This window comes from Uranotaenia lowii, chromosome 2 (genome assembly GCF_029784155.1).
Source record: "Uranotaenia lowii strain MFRU-FL chromosome 2, ASM2978415v1, whole genome shotgun sequence".
Taxonomy (NCBI): Eukaryota; Metazoa; Arthropoda; class Insecta; order Diptera; family Culicidae; genus Uranotaenia; species Uranotaenia lowii.
In genome coordinates, this window is record NC_073692.1 from 281672410 (window position 1) to 281692367 (window position 19958).

Genomic DNA, 19958 nt, shown 5'->3' on the forward strand with positions numbered 1-19958 from the left:
TAGCACTTTGGAAAAGCAGCAAAGAATCGATATTGGCCTGTAATTCTCCACACGATGAGCATTTCCTGACTTATGGATCGGTGAGATTGATGCGATTTTCCAAGGAGTAGGAAAAGTACCTTCCGAGATCGATCGATTGAAAATCATGCACAGCGGTGTGACAAGCGAAGCAGCTATTTTTACCACAAGCGACGTTGGAATCCCATCAGGCCCAGATCCTTTCGAGGGATCAAGAGAATTTAGCACTTTTAGAACTTCTTGTTCACTGAAAACGGGTTGCGGTAGACTGATGTCGTAGCTAGGAAGTGTATCAAAGTATACATTATTACAATCAGGAGTGACTGGGCTATACACACTGCTAAAAAAATCAGCAAACAAGTCAGCTGACTCTTTTATGCTTTCCGATGTTCGTCCTTGAAGTGTCACAGACGATGGGATACAGTTAGTAAGGCGGCGGCTATTGATGTATTTCCAGAATGTCGAAGGATCTTGTTTTACGTTGTGTTCGATGTTAGAAATTGTAGTGAAGGTTGAAGGCAGTGTTGCGAAGAGTCGAATATTCAATCTCTAGCCTTGAGAGTATTGACTTGTTTTGGTCCGTTCGGTCACGAAGGTAGCGTTTGCGGGCCTTGCGAACTAATTTGCGGCTTCTCCGTATATCAGAATTCCACCAAGGGAGCTTGTAAGGCTGGTGTCGGTGTAATCGTTTAGGCGGCGTGTGAATGCTTAAAGCGTCCCAGAGATGATCATAGAAGGTTGATACAGCAACATCGATGTTCAGACCCTCGAAAAGTATTTGCCAATTTGTGTCCAGTAACATTTCCATAACACGATCGGTATCACAGCGGATAAAATTTAGATTTAGTCTATGCGGGCTAATGGGATCCGTAAGCTCATCAGAGAAATAGTCGAGCAGTAAAACAGTAGGATGATGATGTCGATCGGTATTTAAAATTGCGTTTGGAGGGTGTAAAATATCAGCTAAATCGGGTCTATTCACAAACAGAAGGTCTAGTATTCTACCATTGGCGTTCGGAAGCGAACACATCTGAGACAACCCGCAGGCTATCGTCGATTCGATGACCGCAAGCTCCTGCTCGGTGGAGGCGTTCGCTGGTAAAAATCCGTCTGCATCCTCGTCGAAGGTCCAAAGCAGATTCGGTAGGTTGTAAACCCCAGCTACGACGATTATATCATTATTACTAACCATATTCATCAGGAATTCGAGAGCAGACATGTGAGACGCATACATGTCAGTTTCGCTGTTTGGCCTAAAATAGGCACAGCAGAAATAGACATTGCGACACCGATCTTTGATTCGCACAACAACTTGCTCTAGGTGGTCACAGCCTGGTATCGCCACCGAGGTTATGTCTATACTGTGTCGAACTGCAATTAACACACCTCCTCCGCGTCTTAAATGGCTTGTATTGGCATTTCTATCGTTACGGCAGATCTTATAGTTAGAAGCTAGTTCACTGTTGCCGATGTCGTTCTTTAGCCAAGTCTCTGTTATCATGGTGACATCATAGTCATATGAAGACAGTGCTAACAAAAACTCATTGGTTTTGGTACGCATACCATTTTGAAATTCAATAGGAAGTATTTGATTTTCTAAGCTCGTAAAATGCGGGAGAACTCATTCACTGCTTACTCCTTAACTAATGCAAGAGAAAAACTATTCTAGATAGTATTTCACAGAGGCCCCTTTAGTTTGTTTTATTTCAAGTTTTCGTTCCGATTTTCTAGTTTTGATTTCTTTTCATAGATTTGTAGTAGTATGATTGATATAATGTTAAAACCTTTTTTTCCCTCAGGGGGCCCGGGGCAATTGCCGGCCAAACGAATATTCGGTCGAATTTTCTGTTGAGTTTTCAATGGAAATACAAAAAGATAAATTCATTTTTCTTCTATTTCTGCCATTCTAATGCCCCTCATGTTTTAAGTCGATTACTTCCAACCAGAAGTAAAATACATCAGATTTTTTTAAGTAGAGATCTCTTTGATTTTCAAAATGTCACCATTAGCTGTAAGGACATCAGATGACTTTCGCCTCTAGGACGTTTATCACAAAAGAGATAGAGTTCCAGTGAAATCTGGGAACAAACATGTCAAAACAGATGCCAAGCTATTTGAAATTGTTTTTTTTTTATATATATCGAATTAGATCAATGTCTTAGTTTTGCTAGATGTCTTCAAAATAGTTGCCAAAAGGAACAATGGTTTTTAACCTTAAGCATACAACACTTTCTACCACACGTATCCACACGGCCGGGTCTGAGAGATTTTTTGAAAAACTTGTAAAAGAACGGAATATTTGAACAGAAACTAGGCAATATTCTCAAACATACAAGAGGAAAAAGAAATAAAATTGCTTGAATTTTAAAGTTTTCATTGAATATTTTTTTTCTCGAATTCTTCATTTGGTTTACGGGCAAGCGTAGATATCTCAAGAAAATTTGGAATAAACGATAATCAAAGTATAAAGCTATCTACAGTGAAATATACACGGATACACCTAAAATGTTTTACTGAAACCATAAAATTTCGATGATTTTGAAGCTTTTTCATTATTACTTTTGGATATTTCATAAATTATCCAACATCAATTGAAAAATTTGACAAGTCTGTTTTTGTATAAATTTAAAAAAATAAGTATTCGGCCTATTCGGCCGAAAACCTAGCTCAACTATTCGGTCAGCCGAATATTCGGCTTAACGGTTTTTTGGCGGTATTTGGCGCCGACCGAATATTCGGTACATCTCTAGTTTTAAGTATATTTGGAAATATGGTACAGAAGCCTGTTCTCAGACGAAAATGGCACTTAAAACTTAAGGTCACAATCAAAGTTGTGCAAAATTTTACAAAATCTATATGTAAAAAAATCACGTATGCTCTAGAAAAGAGGCGTGAAATTCTGAATTTTTATATTGTCAATTGCATGAATTTTTAGACTATTGAGAGAATCTGATTTGACAGATAACAATTCCGCACTCACTAACACCATCACATTCTTTATATAAACATGTGCTAAAAGTTGAAAAGTGACTATATGAAAAAAGGACCAACATCAGAGTTCAGTTACTTCAAATTATTCCTACCAAAAAATCAATTTTCATACGCACCGTTGTCGTCTTTAACAAGCTGCGCAGATTGCACCTATTTAAACCCCCGTGCAAATAATTTGCGCGCAGTAAAATCTGCTCCCAGACCTACACATAGACAACGACACATATCGATATTCTTTACATCTTTGGATAAAATTGAATTCAAAACAATTGCGACTGGTGTGTCAGTAAAAATTGTCAGTGAATCCATAATTTTTTGGCTAATTTTTCAGTAATTCGAAAAACGCCCGAAATGCATGATTTATTTGTTCAACTTACATTCTTGTACCCGAATGTACAGAAAGCAATCTGTTTTCTGTTCGTTTCTTTTCATTTGTTGATCGGTAAATTTTCGTTATTAAACTCCTTGGTTCGCATTTCATAATAATTTTCGCCAAAACAATAACGATTATGCCGTTTGGAAATGTGATTCGAAAATCAGAAGCGAGCAACGGCTGATTTGAAAAACTGACACAGGTTGTCTGTGCTTCAGTGCGAAAATATTTCTGCGTGGAAATTATTTGCACAGGAGTCTAAATAGGTGCAATTTCCGCAATAACTCTGTTGAAATGTACACTATTGCACCATTGTTCGGTATTTAAAACGGAGTTTTTATTTTATTTTTTAAAACTTAACTTTAACCATAAAAAACAGGTGTCCACTTTCTTTCGTGAATATTCGTTATACCAAAAGCGGCCTGTGAGAATTTCATCTTTCAACCATTCCTCATCGATTCCACCTTGTTACAAACCCTAGTTATGTTGCATTTTCGAATTATTGGCAAACTTGAATTTTTTACGTTTATTTTCACTAAAAACTGGAAAAAGGATTTCTATGTTAAAATACCGGTCAATAAATTTTCTATAACACTCCTAGTCAGCTTTATAAAAGTTCAAAGTTGAACAATGGTGTTCGAGGAATTTCGGGGACATAACATTCGCACTATAATATAATTGAGGAAATTTAATAAAATATAGTTTTTTAATCGAAGATATTTTGAGTTAATCCTCTTGCTGCTGTATGAAAAAGTCGCGATTTTTTTCTTGTCGACTCCTACTATCTATCATATCAACACGATCGACCACAAGCTTACAACACACTATGCGTCTCCATAAAATCGCTGTAACCGACACGTTTGCTAACTCAACTAGAGGCAGAAGGTGTGGAAAATGTGGCTCATGTTGAAAAAGGCGCCATCAACGCGCTCAGTCGGAGAAATCATGAATGAAAATCCGAAACGAAACAACCCGCCGAAGAGCGAACAGCGGCAAATCGAACTCGAGCGACCACGTGGTGCTGTTCCATTCCACCACTATGATGAACAATGCTCTCGCGTCTTTTTTCATTCAGTTTCTCAGCTACTTTTTCTTAGGATTCCGATTCGGTGTCTAGTGAGACGCCATCGTATGGGTGTGTGTGTGTTTGTTTACAAACGATAATGTTATCAAACACATTTCTATACAGCTGACGATGGAAAGTCGTTTTTCACAGTTTGATTTGTTTATGTGCTGTAGTAGGTAGATACTCATCCGGCTTGAACGCTTTATGCTCCTTACGCTCGGTAGAACTCTTCTCTAGAAGTAAAAAAAAACAAGTTTACCATAGAACACCGGGGTGCGGCTCTCAATGTTGATTAATATGTGTATTGCAAAAAAGCGAATCGATTCCACCATCAGTGCAGTGAGTTCATGTAATTTTTTCTCATTAGTTTTGGATCGACTTTTTCCGAGGTACAGATTTTTTTTTCTTTCGATTTTAGTCGTTTAAACTTTTTTTAAACTGAAATTTGTTGAAAAAAAAACACATCAAGTATTAGTTTGATTTAATATTGGTTGTACTTTGATGTACTAATTAAAAAATGTAAAAAAAGCATAAAATATTAAATAATAAAATAAAATAACATGAAATAAAGAAATACCTAAAAAATGAATTTAAATCATAGAAATGATGAGTAATTAACAAAACAAATAAGGTACTAAATGCGGCCTAAATAGGATAACGGACTTATTTTAGACCAGAGGATCTATTTTGGACCAAAATTTTAAGTGGATTTTTTACCGAGTCAAAAATTGTTTTTCGCTAAATTCCTTATTAGGAGCCGTAATAACGTAAGCACAATTTTGGAAATTTTTAACCCTACACCCCCCCCCCCCGCTCCCCTGGTAAGACAAAGTAAGATTTTCTAAAACCCCCCCTCCCCCCGTAGTAAGATCTGACTTATTATATTATTTGAGAAATCGACACGTTTTTTTTTCAAAAACAGCTTCAGAAATGTGAAATTCATTCATCAAAACAAAGAACTTTTTAAGTAAAATTTAAAAACTGCATTTGAAAAGCAAAATTTATACAAAACAACAGATGAAATGTCAATCTTTATTAATAATGTAATTTAGTGTTTTTGGTGGCATTTTGATTAGAACTAGTTCTTAGCAACAAATAGGTTTGGTGAAATATGGTTTCGTATGGCTGTGAGGAATTATCAATGTAACATTTCTTACGTAAGATTTTTGGAAACCCCCCTACCCCCCTAGTAAGAGATCGTAAGCAAATGTGACCCCCCCCTATGTGCTTACGTAATTAGTGAACGAATAGTAATAAGTTATTACTGAAACATTACATTACAGAAGCATTCATTACAAGTTGTAACAAGTCACATTTAAGGTACATTTTTACAACTACACATTTGATAAAATGCTTTCCGAAATTCGTATATTTTGCTGAAATACTGCTAAACTTCTAAGGAAAAACTGTCTCGTAGTCCGAATATTGAAAGCATTCGAACATAAATTTTACTAATTGCCACACAAGTTATCTCAAAGAATGTGACTGATTAGTTTTCTAAAGCTGAACAATAAGACCCCTCAATTCTCCAAAAATTGTAATTTTGTTTGAACTTCCATACATATCGGTCGAATTTTTTAAAACTATTTTTAACCTTGTTTTTACAAGGCTCTGTCGATTGTTAAGTGCAATGTTATACCTTATCATCTACCTATCCTAAGCACCGGCTATGCAGCTAACGAGCTCTGGAGCTACCCAAAAACTGTTGTTTGGGGTTCAGTTGAATTGACTGATAGTTGCTCCAGTTCCTAGGATTCAAATATGATGAGCATTCCAGCGATCTTCCCTGACTTCCCTGATGAGCCTTAACCGTAGTTGCCGATCATGTGCTTCACTCCATCGATTGATTTTAGCTTTATGGGCACTCTTCACACACAGTAAATGAAAACTACCGATTTCGGTAATTATTTTACCAAATTTCTAATACGTGGAGTTCGTTAAACTGTTCGGTAATTTTTTCATGGCTGAGAAGTGACAGCTGTCAAGTATTATGGACCTTTTTCGATAAAAAATACTGAAACTTGGCTGATCCTATCTGAGATGATCTGTCAAAAAATTGACAGCTGTCAACTTGACAACTCGTTGTATCACCGAACAATCGGTAGATATTTACCGAACTGTCTGTGTTTATCAACGAAAAATCGGTACGGTTTACCGATCAATCGTTAGAATTTACCGAAGTACCATTTGTTATTACCGAAAAACCTGTAATTTTACCGAAATTCTGTAGTCATTACCAGACAGTTTGAAAAAAAAAACCGAAAAAGCTATTTACAGAAAAAACTGAAATGCTCGGTAGTATTTACCGAACGACCGGTCATTTTTACCGAATGACCGGTGGTTTTTATCGAAATATCTGTAGTTAGTACCGAAACTCCGGTTATTTTTACCAAAAAATCGGATTTTTTTGTCAATATATATGAAATTATTACCGAAGTTTTCGGTAAATATTACTGGCATTTCCAGAAGACGCCTCAAGCGAAAAACCGAGATAATTTTAAACCACTTTTTAATGCACTCTTCATGAAACTAGTCTCAAACTCTTCGGATTTTCATTTCGTCATCATTCGACCTCTATTTATAGTGATTTCCTGGAAAGTTAAGCTCGGATTGCCTCTGTCCTCTGTAGAAATGAAAGAAAATCAATGAAATATAGACAATGACAAAGCACATGTTATGTAACTTTTACCTCATCCTATTCATTAAGGAATTAGGTTCCTTGGAACTGCTAGTCGAAATTCTACGTAGGGTAGAGTCCATTCTTCATGGGGTTTCGGAAGCTTATTTAGCATTCCACTTTCCCACAGGCGGAACAACATTTTCCTGCTGATTCGAGGGAACCTCAAATTTGATCGGCTTTGATGTTGTCATTCCCTTCGGTCAAATTAGGAACGATTTTAGTTACTGATTTGGCTCCGGGACATTTTTAAACTGCTGGATGAATATATGTAAAAAAAAACTGCTAGTACTAAGTAATAATTTCATTTCATCTGAACTGCGGACCCAGCCTATCGAGCTGTGTTCATGGGCCTGTCATTACGCCGTTTTATTGCCGTACTCCTATGTGCTGCTGCTCTGCGAGCTATCGGCGTAGCTGTCCTTGTTGGGACCTGCTGCTCCTTAAAAGCTGACAAAATGCAGGCCGGACTGAGCCGCTAAACAGGCCGAACCTCCCCCGCCTCAAGATAAGGCTCCGGATGAGAACGAGACGGGTAAGATGTGTCAGTGTGAATTTTTCACAACACCATACCTACCTACCTAAGGGTCCAGCGCCGATTGACCGGCGCATAGGGCTGAGATAAAAGATCTCCACTGCTGGCGATCCGGAGCCAGCGTCTTCACCTGCTGCCAGCCGAGGTTCTCGTCAACTGTGCGGATTTCAGCGGCTAGACTTCGCCGCCACGAGCTTTTGGGCCTGCCTCTTCTTCGATGCCCATCTGGATTCCAGTCAAGCGCCTCTCTGCAAATCTCGTTTTCATCTCTTCGCAGCGTGTGCCCAATCCATCTCCACTTACGTTCCCGAATCTCGATTTCTAGCGCCTTTTGATGACACCGGTGATGAAGTTCAACGTTTGAGATCCAGTTGCCAGGCCACCAAGCGCGGATGATGTTCCGCAGGCAGCGATTCACAAAAACTTGCAGTTTTCGCGTCGTCACCGCATATGTGCACCAAGTTTCACACCCGTACAGCAATACGGATTTGACGTTTGAGTTGAAGATTCGGATCTTAGTTCGTAGAGAGATCTGGCGTGACCGCCAGATGTTTCGGAGACTCGCAAACGCAAATCGGGCTTTTCTGATCCGGGTTTCGATGTCCTTCTTGGTACCACCATCAGGCGTAATCTGGCTACCAAGATACTGGAAGCACTCCACTGTCTCAACCTGTTGTCCAGCTACCACGAAATTGGAACGATTTTCTGTGTTGATTTCCATCGACTTGGTCTTTCCGACATTGATTTTGAGACCTGCTGCCTTGGAGCTTTCGGTGAGGTCGTCGAGTTTGCTCTGCATGTCTTGTTGTGTTTGGGCGAGCAAAACAATATCGTCTGCCAGGTCAAGGTCGTTCAGTTGCTCTATGGTTGAAGGATTCCACGGCAATCCTCGGTTTGGTCTACAGTCAATCGATCCAGTCAAGATCTCATCCATTACGATGAGAAAAAGCAGCGGTGACAAAATACATCCTTGTCTCACTCCAGCAGTTACCGGGATTGGTTCGGACAAGACACCGTCGTGCAAGACCTTGCACGAAAATGCCTCGTACTGTGCTTCGATGAGATGGACTAGTTTCTCTGGGACCCCTCGTCGTCTAAGAGCAGCCCAGATGTTTTCGTGGTTCAGTCGGTCAAATGCTTTTTCGAAATCAACGAACACCAGCAGAAGAGAGTCCTGGAATTCGTTGATTTGTTCCAGTATTATTCGTAGCGTTGTGATGTGGTCCACACATGATCGTCCGGATCGGAATCCAGCTTGTTGCCGTCGGAGTGTAGCGTCGATTTTCTCCTGGATCCTGTTCAGGATCACTTTGCAGAGTACTTTGAGGGTTGTACAGATCAAAATTATGCCACGCCAGTTACCGCACTCTGTTAGGTCTCCTTTCTTTGGGACCTTTACGAGGATACCCTGCATCCAGTCGGCCGGGAATGTTGCAGTATCCCAAATGTCAGCGAATAGACGGTGCAACATTTGTGCTGACAAGGCAGGGTCGGCTTTGAGCATTTCAGCAGGAATGCAATCGATTCCAGGCGCTTTGTTGGATTTCATGTCCTTGATTGCCGCTTCTATTTCAGCCAGCGAGGGCGCTTCCGAGTTGACGCCATTAATGCGACTTACTGTGGGCGCTTCGAGCTGCGGGTTCTGTTGGCCATTGCTATTTGTAACTCGAAAAAGTTGATCAAAATGCTCAGTCCAACGCTTGAGCTGATCTGTTCGATCTGTCAGCAGCTGACCTGCTCGGTTTTTCAGCGGCATTCTTGCATTAGTCCTTGCACCACTAAGGCGGCGAGAAATATCATATAATAATCGGATATCTCCAATGGCGGCGGCTCTTTCTCCCTCTTCGGCTAGGGAGTTTGTCCAGGCTCTCTTGTCTCGTCTACAAGCTCGTTTAACTGCCTTTTCCAGCTCCGCATATCGTAAGCGGGCGGCTGCTTTGGCTGACCCGGTACATGCCTGCTCAATTCCGACTTTCGCCTTTCTCCGATCATCGATCATCCTCCAGGTTTCATCCGACATCCATTCACTTCGTCTTCCACAAACTTTACCGAGAGTGCCATGGCTCGTCGTGATAAAGGCATTCTTGATTCCACACCACTGTTCTTCGACTGTTCCGTCTGTCGGCAGCTCCGAGGCTCGGGATTCTAGCTGTTCAACGTATGCCCTTTTCACCTCTGGATTCTCCAACCGGCGGACGTCGTATCGACACCCGACTTTCTCCTCGCGCCGTTGGACACGCGCAACTCTCAATCGTATCTCGCCAAGGACGAGGTGATGGTCAGATGCAATGTCTGCGCTTCGTTTGTTGCGAACATCAAGAAGGCTCCTTCTCCATTTTCGGCTGATGCAGATGTGGTCAATTTGATTTTCTGTTCGGCCATCTCGGGATACCCAAGTGACCTTATGTGCTGGTCGATGGGGGAAGAGCGATCCACCGATCACCATGTTGTTGTTGCCACAAAATTCTACAAACAGCTCTCCGTTTTCGCTCATCTGTCCTAGACCATGGCGCCCCATGATGCGCTCAAAGTCCTGATTATCGGAGCCAATCTTTGCGTTGAAGTCGCCTAAGTGGATTTGAATGTCACCCTTCGGAATTCTCTCAACCACGCTGTTCAATTGACTGTAAAACTGCTCTTTTTCCTGCAAATCGGCAACGTCAGTTGGCGCATAACACTGAACCATTGTAAGGTTTCTGACCCGTGTTCTGAATCTGGCTACGATTATTCTTTTGTTTATCGGTTCCCATCTTATGAGGGCCGCATGGGCCTGCGGGCTTAACAGGAAACCAACTCCTCGTTCCCGAGTAGCATGTTCTCCTCGTATGCCAGAGTAAAGCAGTACTTGCCCGGACTGTGTCTTGTGTTCTCCAGTGTTAGGCCAACGGACTTCGCTCAGTCCCAATATCTCTAGCTTGAGGCGGCTAGCTTCTCTAGCAAGTTGAGCCAGCTTCCCTGGCTGGGCAAGGGTCAAAACATTCCAAGTTCCAATTCTAGTCCGTGTTTTCATGCTAAAAGTCGTTGCCAAAGTTCCAATTCGGTTATTTCTTCTCTCAGTTTCTGTAACAATAAAAGATTTCAGGAGCAGTAGTTTGTTAGCCTAAAGTCCCTATCCCGCGATGGGGCTGCCATCTTGGACTTAGCTGGCGGGAGCCGCATTTCATAAATTCAGCCGCTTGCTGCAAGACAGACGCTGTTTGAGCCGCCCCTGACCTGGAGAACAGACGCTCGGTTGTTGTTGCACGCCGCCCCTGACCTGGGGAACAGACGCGTGCGGCCACCTTCTCAGTCTGCATGCGACCAAAGCATCCACCGGGGTTGGGTACCCGATCTCCGCTTAGGTTACTCGCACCCCAGCCGGCACCGCGGGGAGGTTGAGATAGGAGTTGTGAATAAGAGGTGATATGACCACTATGGGGTCTCGTGTTGCACATTATCCACCGTTAACCAGCCACAACACCATAACACGCGAAATTGAAACTTTAAAAAATGGCAAAGAGTGCTTGCTGATTGTTTTTTGGCATCTCGCTCGAGCACATGACAAAAGTTGAGACCATTTATTAAAACTGCAAGAAATCGAAGGGCAATTTTAAAAAGGCCAAAAGATTTGTTTACATATAAATAAACGAGTTTCGGTAGGTCGAAAACCGATTAACGAGGTTCGGTAATAAATAACAAGACGTGCAGTTGATCAATTACCGAAAATTTTCGAATTACAGAACTGTTTTCTGTAAAAAAAAAACTAAAACTCGGTAATTTTCGTTTAATGTGCCGTGTTCTCATACATTTTTACCATTCACGCATAGTTATTTTAATACAAAAACTGTTTTGTTAGGTTTTGAGTGATGGAACAATTTGAGAAATTCCAAATAGATAACATTCGAAAAACAGCTACCTTTGAAAACTCACTAAAAATCCAATTACGTCACATTCTAACAATACAAAAAGATGTGTTATCTTAAGTGAAATTTGTTTTTTCGTCTGGTAGCTGATCTGCAGTGTTTTTATGAAGGAAGTTTTTCCGAACTTTTTGTTCCGAGTTTGAATAGCATGAAAACGAGTTATTATGGCTGACCATCATATTTTACGTTACGTTACGGTTTCCAAAAATTTGAATTTAGTACAAATCGGTTGAGAAATAAGAGAGATATTGCTTTTTTAAGCAAACCCGATCAGGAGAGCATATCAAAATAATAACTCAAACGTATCTCATTAAGATATTTACATCTGATCCAGTTATAATTAAGTACTCTAAATTTTCGATTTTAAGTTTCTCCAATCTGAATTATATCTTACTCTGATTGACGGACTTGAATGAAGTAGAGCTCATTTTCAATGATAAAGATTTTTTTCGGATTGTCCTAAAATAAAATGATTATATCATATTATGATATACGTGCGACATTTTCTGAAACACGGACATCGAAGTTAACGGCCCAAATCGTGCATCAATGAGTTTCGCTCCATAGATCCATAAAATTGAATCCAATTTTTGAGTACCCAAAAATCGAGCATGGTTTTAGCATATAATGTGGTTTATTGACATTCCACTAGAAATTTTTCTCGGAGCACTCATATCTTGATAAGTTGTAATTTTGAGAGGTTTTGTTCTGTCGAATATCAAACTATGCTATCTGAATGAGATATAATTTTGAAAGGAGCATATCTAAAATTGATATAATTTTGCTTTGATCGCATAGATTTTTTGATATAATTTGAGATATTTTAACATCCTACGAGTACTGAATAATAACTTATTTCGATAGGAAAAAATTAGTATCAAAATATCTCATTTCGATATAATTTAGTTTTCCCTCCTGATCGGGAATTAAAGGAATTATGCAAAGTTAAATATTTCACGAATTCATTGGAGGTCCGTGATGAAATTTTTTATTTGGAAGTGATGATAATGCTTCTAAATATATTCTACTCGCTCATTTTCACCATCTTTCATTTAATCTAACTTTCTATCTATTTATAAAATTCTATAATCTTTAGATGTTCCTACTGAAAAGGACATCACCTTTCACCGATAAGGCCGATAAATTAAAGTAACAAACATAAATTACGGTGATTAATCTCTTCATAAAAGTAATAAGAAATTTCATGAGATTTTTGTTTAAAGAAACATGAAATATCGCAAAACATGGATTTTTATTTTAAAAAAATTATTTCAATATTAAATTTGCACATTTTATTACCCTAAATTTCCCCCACTATCATCAGATAATCAAATAATGAATATTTTTAACATCATTGATCATTCATATGAATTAAGAAGGTCAAAGTTTCGAACACAAAAAATTTAATATTTCTGCTTAAAACTTCTGATGACGAAAAAGCTTGTGTGATAAAGAAGCTTCGTTTGTTGAATGAATACTATAAATATTTTTAATTTTCATAGTATTCCGTCTCACGACATAACTTGACGAACATAATTCCTTAAATTCACTCGATCCATAGCAACCGATCTGACTGAATGAATTTCATTATATTTTAACACTGCCGCTTCTTCTGTTTCTCATAAGAGATTCTACACTACACACAAAGAAAGATAATCTAAAACATTTTTTGTATTAAAAAAAATTAAAACGGTTTCTTTAACTTTAAATCGAATATTAAAAAAAACTAAAATGAATTTAATTTTATGGAACAAAAAACCAATAGCTGCAAGAAATTAACTAAAAACATTTTTACTTGTGGAAGGACAAATTTCAGAAATTACGGGGATAACAGAAGCTACGAAAATGAAGAAACTGTCAAAAAAAGTGACAAATTGGACAGAATTTTTTAATATGTCACAAAAGGCTAAAGGCACAAATGTCGCAAATTTCAACAAAATAAATAAATTTCAGGCCAAAAATAAAACAAAGCACAACATTAACAAAAAGTCAAAAATAAAAAAAGAGACAAAAAAAAAGAAAGTAATAAAAATGGCAAAAGAAAATGCAAAGCATTTTAATCAAAAAATGTCTAAAATTAAAAAACTTCTTGGAAAAAAAGGATTTTAAATTACAAAAAAAGTACTAAAATAACAAAATGACCATAACTTTGTACTTGAGTAGTGTAAAATATATCGTTAAAATAAAAACAAACAAATAAACAAAACGCTACAGAAACTATCAAGAACGATATGAACATCAATTTGACCATAAGGCAAACGATTTTCCATATCTTAATTTTCATCTGGTGTAAATTTCAGATTTTTAGAATTTTTTTTTCATCCATTCTTGATCGAATAAAAACTACCATTTTGTCGATAAATATATGAAAAAACGGGCAATGAAAGTTTTGAAGCAAATTTATCTCAAGAACAGCTTTGGTGTACTTAGGCGGCATCCATAAATTACGTAACGCAAAAAATGCAGTTTTGTGACCCCCTCCCCCCCGTATGTCACAAATCGTAACGCTACGACGTACCCGCCTTCGAAAATTACGTAACGCTGATCATTACCCCCCCCCCCCCCCCTTATCTGCTAAAGTTTTAAATACTGATTTTCGAAGATCAAAAAAAGACATCAACAAAAATTTTTTAACGTTTTACAAAACGGAATTTATATCTATCCAAATCGCTTCTTAGTACTCAATGATGATTACTTTTTGATAAAATAAATGTATTGTCTTAATCCGAGTTGCTCTGTGCTTGTTCACAGATGATCTACCTTGTTTGCTTTAGTTTGTTTAAGGAGTATGACTTGTTATGCAAAATACATATATTCCACTTAGTAGTATTCGTCGGAATAATCAAAATTACATGTTTTTAAAAATCAATTGAGAAAAAATAGTAAAATTTCCGTCTTAAGGTTGAACTGAGGTCTTGGGAGTAAATGAACCTAATATTCGGTTTTCCAACGGTTATTTCACGGATATTCAATCCGCATTTGTCGGAGTCTATCTCAGAATCTTTAAAGGGAAAAGGTTACAAACCAGTTTCAATCATGTTAAAGCCTACAAATTTTAAGCAGATTTTGGTATGTTTATCATTCTGCGAAAATGGCATGACATCAAAATAGCTGCGATTAAGTAAACTGAAATGTTTAAGGAAAAAAAATCGTTACGTAACGATGAGCATACCTCCCCCCCTCCCCTATGTAACAATTCGTAACGATCGAGCTTACTCCCCCCCCCCCCCCCCTGGAGCGTTACGTAATTTATGGATGCTCCCTTAACGCTTTTTAGTTGTGATTTTTTTAAATGTTTAGTTTAAACGTTTGCTAAAAAGCTAACATAGGGGCCGAGCGATAAACGTTAAAACGGTTTCTTCAAAACTTCAGTACTTTTCTTAAATTTTCACAGAATGGTGAAAATTCGTGTCACACTTGGCACGGCCGGCACTGTTGAGCTGGTTGGGCTGTTTGAACAAGAGTTTGAGAGGAGGCCCAACTGACGAACTGGTACGAAACCACCAACCATGCTTGATTTCGCATTCATTCAGTTCAGTCAGTTGGACTTTTGACTTGGTCGGATTCGGACGCGTGTTTTCTCTCCTTTCTTGGAACCTGGCAGCTGAAGTTGGATTCTCCAGAATAGAGGACTTCTTTTGCTTGCGGTGTGCCGTTGCTGGTGACAAGTTGTGTGAAGTGTGTTGTGAATTATTTTGCAATTGCATTTTTTTTTCTTTCATAAAGAACAGTGGGTGATATTGTAAGGCTGATCATGTCGCACGTTTGATCGCGCGGATCGCTTCACTGTGTGTGTTGGCGGTGCAGCAGTTGTGCATTTTTTTCGTTCTCCTTCGTGCAAATAAACCTGACCAAGGCGATGCATTTTTAAAGTTCAAGTTGGGTGCAGCAGTAGCTTCATATTTGTAAGTGGAAAGAAGTGCAGTTTACTTTCACCTAGTTTCAGTTTTTTTCTACGATGAATGTCAGTGGTTTGTGACAACTGCTGTGTGCCCTGATCCTGTGCTCGTTTTTAACAAGTTCAAACGATTTGCGTGTTGTTCCAAGATAATCTATTTCGTGATTGACAGCATTTCCTCTTTTTTATGTACGCACATTAAGAGAAGTTCAACGTACTCGGTAGCGTGATTTTGGCTTTCGGCGTTTTGCTAGATTTGCTAAAAATCTATTTAGAAGAAGACGAGGAAGAACCGGGAAAGTGCGCCATAAACGCGGGGATTTATTTATAAATCAACAAACTTGAACGCGAATTTTGCCAACAGCGCACCAAGCTAGAATAAACGCAGAAATAAAAAAAAACCCAACGGTCGCCTTTTGGCGTGACGCGTTTGAGAGAAGAAAAAAATACGCGTTACCGTGTTCTAGTTTTACAATTTTAGTTTTCATCTCAACCCATCGAAGCGGCTGCTGTTGGCTGGCTGGCACGACGTTAACTTTGCGTGCAAATTTGTCTTCTTGAGACCCAGCGTTGCCAGGTAATTATCGATATTTTGAGACATGATTTATTTTTTATGATCTTTCTCATATTTTATTTCTTTAATTTGTCCGGAGAAATTAACACATTGAGGACTGCGAAAAAATTGATGTGCTTATATCTCGACAGTCATTAAACCATGTTTTACATTTTTCAGTTTATTATTTTTAACCGATGACTTATATTGGTTCGCAGTAGAGGATTAAAATTAAATAAGACTCATTAAAAATACTACTATTTTCATTATGAGGACTTAATCTTAAATAACATGCAGAAGTCACATGCAAAGCACATTGAAATTAAAATTCAATCAAAAGTATTTCAGCCAAAATGGAATTACTGATGAACGTTTTTGAATAAATAAAATACTGAACTTTTGGTCACTTGGGATATAATCTCATATATATGCTGCTCTTTACGCATTATTCCATCTTATGTACTAAGGAAGGAAAGTTGTTTTGCTCTTGAAAGTGCCGCGTGTAACAATGCAGTTATTTAAAACTCAATTGAATGAAATTAATTTTCTTAAATTTTTGCTTCCTCAATTTTGCTCGTTTTTCGAAAAAGATCGTCAAAGTATAAAATTGGAAAACGAAATTTGAACTTTAAATCAATTATCCAAAAACAAAGTCTGATTCAAGAACACATACACGTTATTTGACACCATGAAAATTGAAAAGTTACGTAACAAGATAAAATACTGAACTCTTTCGGCTCAGGAGGCAACTGCCTTGTCAACTGAGCTTTATCACAAGCCATATATTTTCGTGAAAAATTCTTTATACTTAAAAAACAGAGGTGACAACGAAGAGCAAGACACCAACACTCGGGATGATGGAGCTTCCAAAGCTAGTTAACACATTGCGGCCAAAATAATAAAACTCTATTCTACAAAATTGAACTCAACACTTTTCTAACTCAATGATACTAAATATGTAAAAAAATATAGTGAGTTTTTAGAATGCCAAATTTTGGAATTTTTGCTGGCTTAGATTTCTTCACGGTCTTTCATGTATTAAGGGTCTCGATACTATTTTAAATTTTTTTTGACGAAGGAAGAATTTGATAACCTCGAGCTTAAATTTAAATCAAGCTATTCAAAGATTGTTATATTTAGCAATTGATGCGAGCTAGTGCGTTATTATGAATAGAAAAGATATCCTTGCCTTATTCCCTTTAAGGAACTAGGCTGCTAACCACTGAATCCTCACCATTTCTCGGTCGATAATTTTCGTTAACATATCAATGAACCAAAAATGTATGCTTTACATTCTTGTATTGAACTCACCACACCATTTCCTCATTGGAACCGGTGTTATGATAATGAACAACCAACATTACTCGCTATTGGGCCTAACCGTGGTTTTCCCATCAAAATGATGTGGGATAAAACACGCATGCTAGGAGTTAGACTCGAATGATGGTTTTGAACGCATCAAGGAATTTTGAACAGCAAAACAGCATCCATTTCGAATTACTTTTTGTTTTCTGATCAGAGGTGAGTCCTGGAATATGCATATTGGCTTGATTTTTCAAAATAACTTTTCTGGTTGAAAATATCGCGCTTCTACATTGTTTTCGGAATTATTACTTGTTTGTCCCAGGAAATGATAGTGTGTCATAAATGACTGTTTTAATCATAGAAATTATTTAAAAGCTCAGCTTATCTTACAGAGTGGAATATACAGTACCGTTCATAATTGTATAGAAATTGGAAGCACGCGTACTGTCACTTCGACTTTGAATTTTCATAACTTTTTACTCTGATGATATTTTCTGATCAAATTGCGTTAGATAGATCAACTATCACACTATTATATCACAAAATTTGAGCTTTTTAGAGTTTGTGTGGCCTGAGAAACAGTAATTCTACGAAAATCGAACTATTTGGACTTTTTTCATTCAAATTGCAATATCTCAGAAACTACGTAACATTTTCTATTGAAATTTTGCAAAGTGATTTTTGAAATATAAAGCTAGCATGTCTGAAGTTTTCGAAAAGTTCTAACGATGAGATCAAAAGTTACGCGAGGTGCAATATTTCAGGCATGGATCTAAAAATGCGATTTCTATAGAATTTTGGACGAATGTTTCCATAGGAAAATCATATTCTCTGTTTAACAACCAGTAAATCTATTTCAACCAAAAAATCAAAACAATATCGCGTGATTCTGATTTCAAAACACAAATGGATCATTTAATCCATTTTTTCTTTTCTTCATTGCTTTTACCAGACATTTTTTGTCTGATTGGTGGAGGAAACGATATTGTTCTCATGAATCGTCCAAAATTCTATAGAAATCGCATTTCTAGGTTTATGCCTGAAATATTGCACCTCGCGTAACTTTTGAACTCATCGATAGAACTTTTCGAAAACTTCAGACATGCTAGCTTGTCCCGTCTCGTTTACCTTCGGAAGTCGAAGCTGAAACAAGACGACAAAACTCTCAAAAACCAACAGCCACTGACTTCAATCAGGACTGAATCCCACTTGTGCTAAAGAAAAGTGAAAATTTTATTAGCATAAATGCGTAGCTCAACTTAACAGCACTTAAGCGCCAACAACAAAAAAGTTGATGTGCTGAAGTCTCTTAAAACCCGGACTTTCTTCTCAGGGGTGGGCTTCCAAAGAACACTAAACAAAATGGTGTTGGCGAAATGAGGAAGTTTGTGTAGGTTCACGAACTTAGTCGCCGTGCTAATATCCGTAGTTCTCCGCAGTATAAAATGACCAAACACAACGCTTAAAAAGAGGTTCACAAAGATACTAAAATGCAAACTTACCGATAAAATCGTCCTTCCACTTGCACACAAGCTACCGCCAGAGAACTTTCCCGGCTGGGGTTGGATGCCACAACGTAAGCCAGGCCGTTCACTCCCCAGATCGTCGTAGGCTCGATTCACACTTGCGCGGCGCGTATTGTACTAGGGCGAATTTACGGGGGAAATATTTGAAGGCAGTAAGTGTAATAACCGCCTTAATAATATTTATATAATCCGAAGCTTGCTCCACAAAAAAAACGACCGAATCACTCCAAGATCAAAATGCTAAGGCCCGCCGGTTTTCTTTTTGGTCTCCAAGAAAACTCCATTTTTCACCCTCCCATAGAAAAGCTACCTTTGGTAACTCATGACGACTGTCAGAATAACGATAAGTTATTCCGTAGTCCTTTTGGGTGGAATTCCTATTTTACCGAAACTTCACATTTCAGCACACAAAGATCCACTCCCAATAAGACTGACATGATACATGTTCAAGTTATACATTGAAGATACTACGGATATTACCACTTTGCCTACTACGGGCCGTTACAAGCTTTATATTTCAACAATCACCATGCAAAATTTCAACAAAAAATGTTACGTTGTTTCTGAGATATTGCAATTTGAATGAAAAAAGTCCAAATAATCCGATTTTCGTAGAATTACTGTTTCTCAGGCCACAAAAACTCCAGAAAGCTCAAAATTTGTGATATAATTGTGTGATAGTTGATCTATCTAACGCAAAAAATTTGATCAGAAAATATCATCAGAGTAAAAAGTTATGGAAGTTCAAAGTCGAAGTGACAGTGCGCGTGCCTCCAATTTCTATACAATTATGAACGGCACTGTACCTATACCTATGTACAAGCAACCGTTTGACTTTTAAAAATCAATTTTTTCCCGATTGATTTTTTTTAGTTAATTTACAATGTTATTGTTTCCGAACATTAAGGTTGGTTCAATTAAGAACCGTTGTCATTGTGACACGTGAGACATAAGACTTGATATTTAAAGGAACTCTTAACTTCTTCAGATTCACATATTTCTAATTAGGTTCTTAAATTGCATTATTCCATTGCCGTATAAGGGAGAAGCAGGCTATATGCGCCTACTACGCTGAATAATTATTTTATCAAATTTTTCACAAATATGTGTTTAA

The 19958-nt window shown here is 38.1% G+C and overlaps 1 protein-coding gene across 3 annotated transcripts in view; it reads left to right on the forward strand.

Moving 5' to 3' along the window:
* The first annotated feature begins 15119 nt into the window (after positions 1-15119).
* The window catches only part of LOC129744564 (speract receptor), a 161373-nt gene continuing 156534 nt past the window's right edge, over positions 15120-19958 (forward strand). For all 3 annotated transcript variants that reach the window (XM_055737150.1, XM_055737151.1, XM_055737152.1), the window contains exon 1: positions 15120-16037. The gene's annotated coding sequence lies outside the window, so the exon portion shown is untranslated. The remainder of the gene's footprint in view (positions 16038-19958) is intronic.